This window comes from Papaver somniferum, chromosome 4 (genome assembly GCF_003573695.1).
Source record: "Papaver somniferum cultivar HN1 chromosome 4, ASM357369v1, whole genome shotgun sequence".
NCBI lineage: Eukaryota > Viridiplantae > Streptophyta > Magnoliopsida > Ranunculales > Papaveraceae > Papaver > Papaver somniferum.
The window spans coordinates 92,492,125-92,499,299 of record NC_039361.1 but is presented as its reverse complement, the minus strand read 5'-3'; the positions used below and the strand labels follow the sequence as shown (position 1 = coordinate 92,499,299).

At 35.4% G+C, this 7,175-nt stretch overlaps 1 long non-coding RNA gene across 3 annotated transcripts; it reads right to left on the bottom strand.

Moving 5' to 3' along the window:
• Nucleotides 1-804: 804 nt before the first annotated feature.
• LOC113276129 lies at nt 805-5,012 on the bottom strand. Of its 3 annotated transcripts, none has more exons than XR_003324035.1 (5): nt 4,680-5,012; nt 3,979-4,219; nt 3,440-3,666; nt 1,588-3,011; nt 805-1,290 (listed from the first exon to the last, which is right to left on the bottom strand). It is a non-coding gene; the product is annotated as an uncharacterized LOC113276129 (long non-coding RNA). The 3 variants fall into 3 exon arrangements; XR_003324034.1 differs by having other exon boundaries at nt 805-1,792; nt 1,938-3,011; XR_003324033.1 differs by having other exon boundaries at nt 805-3,011.
• Between the last annotated feature and the right edge of the window lie 2,163 nt (nt 5,013-7,175).

Below are 7,175 nucleotides of genomic sequence, written 5' to 3'. Positions count from 1 at the left end.
CTTTACAGAATATCATTCAGTCATCAGCAAAGAGAAGATGGCTAATGGCAGGAGCATCACAACATAATTCAATTCCATGTATTAGACCTAGCATGTATAAGATATCTGGAAAGTGCCTCCATATAGAAGAGGAATAAATAAGGAGAAAGAGGGTCACCCTGTCTGAGTCCTCTGGTAGGCTTGAAGAAGTTGCCAGGAGAACCATTCACCAGAACTGCAAGATTAGTAGTAGAGATACATTTGCAGAATAAGGTTACACCACAGGGGACTGAAACCCATTTTGAGCCATTATTTTCATAAGGAAATCCCAGCTGATTCTGTCAAAAGTTTTTTCCATGTCAATTCTGATTCCATAATGCCTTTAGCACAATTTATTCCTTGTTTGGTATTCATATGGTGGATAAGTACATGAGCAATGGTTATGTTATCACATATTTGTCTGCCATGGATTGAAAAGTGATAAGTGCCTAATAATGCATTATTTATAGATAATTTTGTTGTCTTTTATCATATATCAAGTGCTTAGTAACCATTTTAAGTCAAACTATGTATTTTGCATCTCAAGGCATCAATAATCTTTGTTGTTGTAGATATTGATATTTTTTGTTCGTTTTGTAGGATTAATAAATATGGGAGGTCCATAAAATGAACTGGTGAAGAAGACTAGAGTTGCAAAGATACCATAAAATGAACTGGTGGATTGCGTTATACTCCCTCCGTTTCAGGAAAATAGCTACTTTTCCAATTTGCACAATTTTTAAGGCAAGCATGTGAGAGAGTGGCTTTTTAAATTTATTTCCAGAATTACCCACAACAAAACATTTAATACCATAATTATCTTCTTCCTTCGACTAGTTTCTTCTTCGACCTGTTTTATTCAAATTTTGAAAACTTCGACTATTTTCAAACACTTCCCTCCATCTCCATTTACAGATATGTAAGTTCAAAAATTCATCAAGTTAGAGGTTCACTCAGAAACAAATTCGATCAAAACTGAAACAAATCCAATCAAAACAGAAACAAATTCAATCAGAACAGGTACAGGAGATCTTCATCATCTTCTGAGAATCACATTATCTTCATCATCTTCTGAGAATCACAGAATCTTCTCTTTACTCCTCAATTTGTTATAATCACTACCATGATTTGATCTTCACTTTCAATCAAAATCAAATTGATCACAGATTATCTTATCTTCAATCTAAGAATCACAGAGTTTGTCTCTTCACTCCTCAACTTGCTGTAACCCCTACCTTAATTTGCATCTTGAATATCAATATCTGAGATCAACTGGAAAAGAAATTTCAAACTACAACAAAATCAATACGGATCTAAGATTCTCAAAGGAAAAATCAGCTTGAAATTTAAATCAACACCACAAGTTCCAAGGTAAAAATATCAGTTCCTCTAAAATACTCCTAGTTGAATCATTAATTGAAGTTTACTGTGTATTTGAAATTACTGTATATCCTGCACTTTCATTGTTGATAATAAATTGATTCTAGAGTCTAATTTCAGATTTGCCTCTTAGTCTAGAGTACCATTTCCAGGGATCTGCCATATTTAAAATTTCATTTATCAACTTACCAGTACCATTGACACAATAGATGTGCTGATTCTGAAACTTAAAAGGAATGACAACTCCTAGATAACACAAAACCACTTGCAATTTTATCTGCAGCTGAGTATGCCATAGATAGTCCCTTTATGGAGCTAGTTCCAACTCTTCGGATTACTCCAGTCCAGGCATCCACGGAGTATCTTTTTCATGTCATTATTTCCGCTAATTGAACTTGCAAAACGATACTAATGTTAGACATTATAATTAAGAATTCCTATCTCAGTTCCTGGATTAATCGACATTATAAGAATGTTTATCTCAGTTCATAGATTAATCGACATTATAACAATGTTTAATCGGCATATGAAAGAGTTACCTGAACTTGACAGTCATGAAATAGGAGCCTTGAGTAGATGCAGCAGCAGTACCATCAGTCCAGAAAATGAACAAGTGTATCTTTAATCAAGGCTTCAACATTTGGACATAAGTCTGGTAGTGTCCATGGGCGAGCTGATATTCATTAACAGACACTAGTACCCATGGCTTTACCACTAACAATAAATAAGCAGGTCAGCTAGAGTCACAAGCATATAAGCTTTGCCTAATCGATAAAATATTTTTGCTGTCGTTTATGTTTCCTGCACTTCATTGTTGAGTATATATAGTACACTCTCAGATATGAGACATTAGAAGTATACCTTCTCAGCTACAGTAGTTGAGACACAGTGAAGTGTGTGAGATGCGAGTCTTATACCATTTTCTGGAGAATAAGCATTGTGTGTATTGTTGTTTGGATTGTCACTGAGAACCTAAACACGTTTTGATATTGCAGAATTTGCAGAGCCTTCACTCATGGACATCGGAACAAGTTTCTCCACCAGGAATATTAGTGAGCGGCGCCAAATCTTTCTATGGATTGCTTCTTTCGACAAGAATTTCACCAACGAAGTCCAGACATGAACATGTTGGATCTCGGGTTCTTTAGGGCGATCCAATCGTTACAACACGAAGAGGCCCCTACCACTGTTGGTGAGCTCCTCTTGGCAGTGAACACAGCATTCGAAAAACTATCATCACAATCTTTAAATGCAGTATTCCTCACATTACAACTATGCATGGTTGAGGTGTTAAAGGTTCACGGTGGAATAAACTATAAGTTGAAGCATATAGGGAAAAGAAGGTTGGCAAGAATGGGTGAGCTTCCTACTCAAATCGAAGTTAACAAGGATCTAGTGAGGGAAGCAACCCATTACCACTCATGCTTAAGTTTTTTCTGCGATGATAAGAAAAATACTACTGGAGGAACTCAAGGCACTGATGTCATTATATCAAACTAGATGATTTCACAAGGTTTTTGATTAAGAGGTGAACTAACCTTAATCTCTCCATTCTCTAGCTGCACGGTGTAAGCAAGGTATTGTTCTGATTCAGCATAACAGAATTCAGTGACCTGTGTGGACAAGGGGTATTGTTATTTTCATTTTTATGTTTACAAATACAAGTTGTATAAAAAAGTGAGACTTTCTCTATGTCATTGGTGGAGCTACAATACTGTGGTTGGGGCCAAATTAATAACTCTGCGGCTCGTTTTTATTTACACATGCTATAGATTAATGATTCAAGGTTTTCTAGTCCTAGTAAGATTGGGACCAGCTACTTAAACTAACTCTGCCACTCGTTTATACTCGTATTTTTATTTACACGTGTCCATCAAGAAGTTTAATTTTAAATTTGAACATCTGAAAAATTGAAAAGGCTTAGATTTGTTAAAGTGACTACTGATCAGAACATTTGGAACCCTGACTACACAAGTACAAAGATTAACTAACTGCAAATAGGAATCCAACAAATTAGGAATTTGGGTCATGACATACATACCTCAGAAAAAAAGACACTTGGATTCTCTAAGTTCTCTTCAACATTTATGCCACGACCCTGGCACTCAGTGCAGAATACAGAAGATAAGGGTGTTTTGGGAACAATGCTTAACTCAACCACTTTGTCTCTGCCATCTCCCTGCGACCCGTTTGTGACTCCTTGACTTCCTACTGCCATGTTGGTTTATGGAAGCACAAAGATACTGAGCTATACTCCTTACAATTAGTCTGCATCAAATTTTTATACATTAAACACATAAGAACACCCAAGTGAGAATAAGTCTCCAACATGAACCATGAAGCAATAAGATTAAAAAAATTGTGTGTCAACAGAAGAATGATTCATAATTTTGACAATAGACCAGTAAGTGTCGTCCTATAATAGATAGTTAGATTTCCCCGTAATGTCTTAAAGAGGTATTGCTCATCCCTCTAGAAGTAACCAAAGCTCCGGATTTAAATTTCTACGAAATGCATCTTTTCTGAGTAATTTATACTTCAGATAGACACAATTAAAACACAAAGTTGCAGTGTTTTTACCCCATTACGATTTCTGCTGCTACAAGCAAGACACATCATATTCAAAAGGGTAGAGACATCCTTTCCTGGAAGTATTTTCTGTTGACAGATATCACACATACAATTAGAGACAATCTGTTGTTGCTTCCTCAACGCTTGTCTAGCAGTCTTGCTCAGCTTAACTTCCTCGTTGCCATCGCTAAGTTTCAATACTCTCGACTGTTTCACTTATGCCTGTAAGAATGCACATAGTACCTCCAACCTGTAAGAATGCACCAGAAGTTAGAGACTTCAACTCCATAGCAATCAGAAAGAAAACTCACTTTCAAATTGGAAACCAAAAAATGTTATCAATTGATTCTATTCTTCCATTCAAACAAGACCCTTTACTTATCTCTGATCTGTAACTAAGATAACACAAATTTCAGCTCAAAATTACCACTAAAAATCCAAAAAACTTCATGAATATTCTTATTAGATACCTTAAAAAACCATGAACTAACTGAATGAATCTAAAGACCTTGGACAATCCAAACCTTAAAATGAGCAAACCCAACAAAATTGTAAGTCTAATTACTACTCATACCAATAGATTCATAAATTAGACTGTTAAGAGAGGAATCTAGAAAACCCATACCAATAGATTCATCAATTAAATTAGACTGTTAACAGATGAGTATTAAATTCAACCTTAGAAACAAGTAGAAATCAACAAATCTCACCTTCTTCAGCTTTAACAAAGATGTTCTATCAAAAATGGTGTGGGTGGGGGGATCGATGGTGGTGGGGTGGTTCTGTGGAAGAAAATGAAATGAGAAGTAGAGATAAAAGATTTATCGGTGATGGTGGGAGTGGGAGTGGTTCTGTGGAAGAAAATGAAATGAGAAGTAGAATGAAGAAATCGACATCCTTTTTCGCCGGTGATGGTGGGGTGGTGGTGGATCGATGATGGTGGAGTGGTGGTGGATCGATGGTGGTGGGAGTGGTTTTGCGGAAGAAACGAGAAGTAAGAGGTACAGAAGATAACGAAATGTGAATATGGCAAATAAAATGAAATCTCGGGGAAATGGTAGTTTTGAAAGTTTACTCTATTAAAAAATAAAAGTATCACTTTTGCTGATACAAAGTTTAAAATGAAAAGTAGCTGTTTTCCTAGCCGAAATACAAGCTGATTTTGTACTTGTGCATCACGGTTTTGAAAGTGCAAACCTAGTCTCTAAGGTCATCTTCGATAAATTGTGGTGTGCTTTCAACGTGGTTGGAGTAGGAAGACATTCTTGAAACCTCTTTTTCCTGCATTTTAGGATGATCATATCGTTATCTAGTTGTATTTATCTCATTGATTAGCCTAAAACTAAATATTTTCGTTTTACGAATTGATATATATATCTCAAAATCCAAGCATTTCAAATTTCTTAAACTCTGTTGATTTTCATATGAAAATAATAGCACATCATTCTTAAACTCTGTTGATTAGGGACAACTTAATTGTTCTTATCATGGCTGGTATATACGATATCTTGCTTTTGATTTTTTTTTCTTTTTCTTTCGGAGGAACAAGGAGCAGATGCTCCCAATTTCATATATTGTTAAGAATTCTTACAAGAATCAAGTACATCTTAATTGAAATACATGAACAAATATAAATTCTATATATTCTAAAATACAAAAAAAAAAATAAATTCATGTAGTTCGTTGAGGAAATCGATGATATTTGAGGGATGGTGTGAAGTTTCTGATTCCACCATTTGAATTGTTGTTTTTCATGGAGAACAAGTTTATGTTCTTCTTTAAGATTTGATGCTCATATAACATAGGAGTAATATGCACTGTGTATCGAAAACACAATTACATCCGGTAGCCATGGATCTTCATGGTACTGTAGATCTACGTCAAGCCAATGTAATTCGTCCTCGAAGATGTATTTGAAATGATTGCAATAATCGATATAAGCGCCCTGAAGGACATATGAAATTGTTATACAAACATAAAAAAAGAAATCAAGATAGCATACATAAGCCATCTGATTGATCAGAAATATAAAAATAACCCTAAAAATTGTTGGAACAACAATTTGTTTTACTAAAAACTATATAAACTAGGAACAATTAACCTTGATTTTCCCGGAAGATCCGAAAAATCAGATCAAATCCAGGCAAATCAAGATAAAAACAAAGATGAAGATGGAAGTTGTTGTTTTTTCTCTACGGTTTCTGGGAGAGAGGAGAGAGGGTAGATAGAATCACCAAAACGACTCCCCTAGAATCGATTCATTATTATAACTTGGTAGATTAATGAGATTAATTCCATCGACAAACTTAAATAAGATCGTAGAAATCTCAAAGATTTTTATAGTTCCAAACTTCCAAATAGTCCAGGTGCACTAATTATGATTGTCTTTTTTTGAATCAAAATCCCTCAGTCAAGTTGGTGTTCGTAGTTTAAGAAATCAATATTTGTCTTCAAAAAAATCCATTTTGGGGTGGCTAACAGTAAAAAGAGGTATACACGTCTTTAATACGTGAAACTTTTTTTCTTCTTGTTTTGAAGTAATTACAGTAATACGTATGAGTACAAATGCTTCGTTGTTCGTATCAAAATAAAAACTTGCACAAAAACTTTGTTTGCCTTGGAGAAAGAATAAAAAACAGGGAAGAAGACGATGACGAGATGTGTCTTTCTTTTGATAATTCTTCATTTTCAACTAAAAAAGTTTGATTAGGATTTCTCACATCCTCGAGGGGAACCTCTTAAAGTAGAGGATGTCCTAGAGGATGTGCTTGTAACTAACTTGCCACCAAATCTTCACAATGAAGATCACATCTCCGTTGGAGAATGTTTTTTGGAAAAAGTTGGGAAAATCTGACGTGGCCTTAAATATAGGAAGTTGTTATAGTCTCATATGCTCTAACACCAAATACATGTTTCCTTAACCTAGTAAGCATCCAAACATTCCCTTACCCATCCTCATTTTCAAAACAATTTTCTTTTCTTTTCTCTTGCACAACCGGCCATCTCACTTTCCCATTTCTTCGTCTCTGTAAACCCATCCCTTGCTTCTGCCAAATCCATACCTCCACCATCACCGCCGATCATTCCTCGTGCACATCCACAATCCAGAAATACCAACTCCCTGATCGGTATTGTTGAAAATTTAAATCCATCACCGCATTACCAATTGTCTGCTCACAGTAATCTATCAATAGGTTGAATATGGT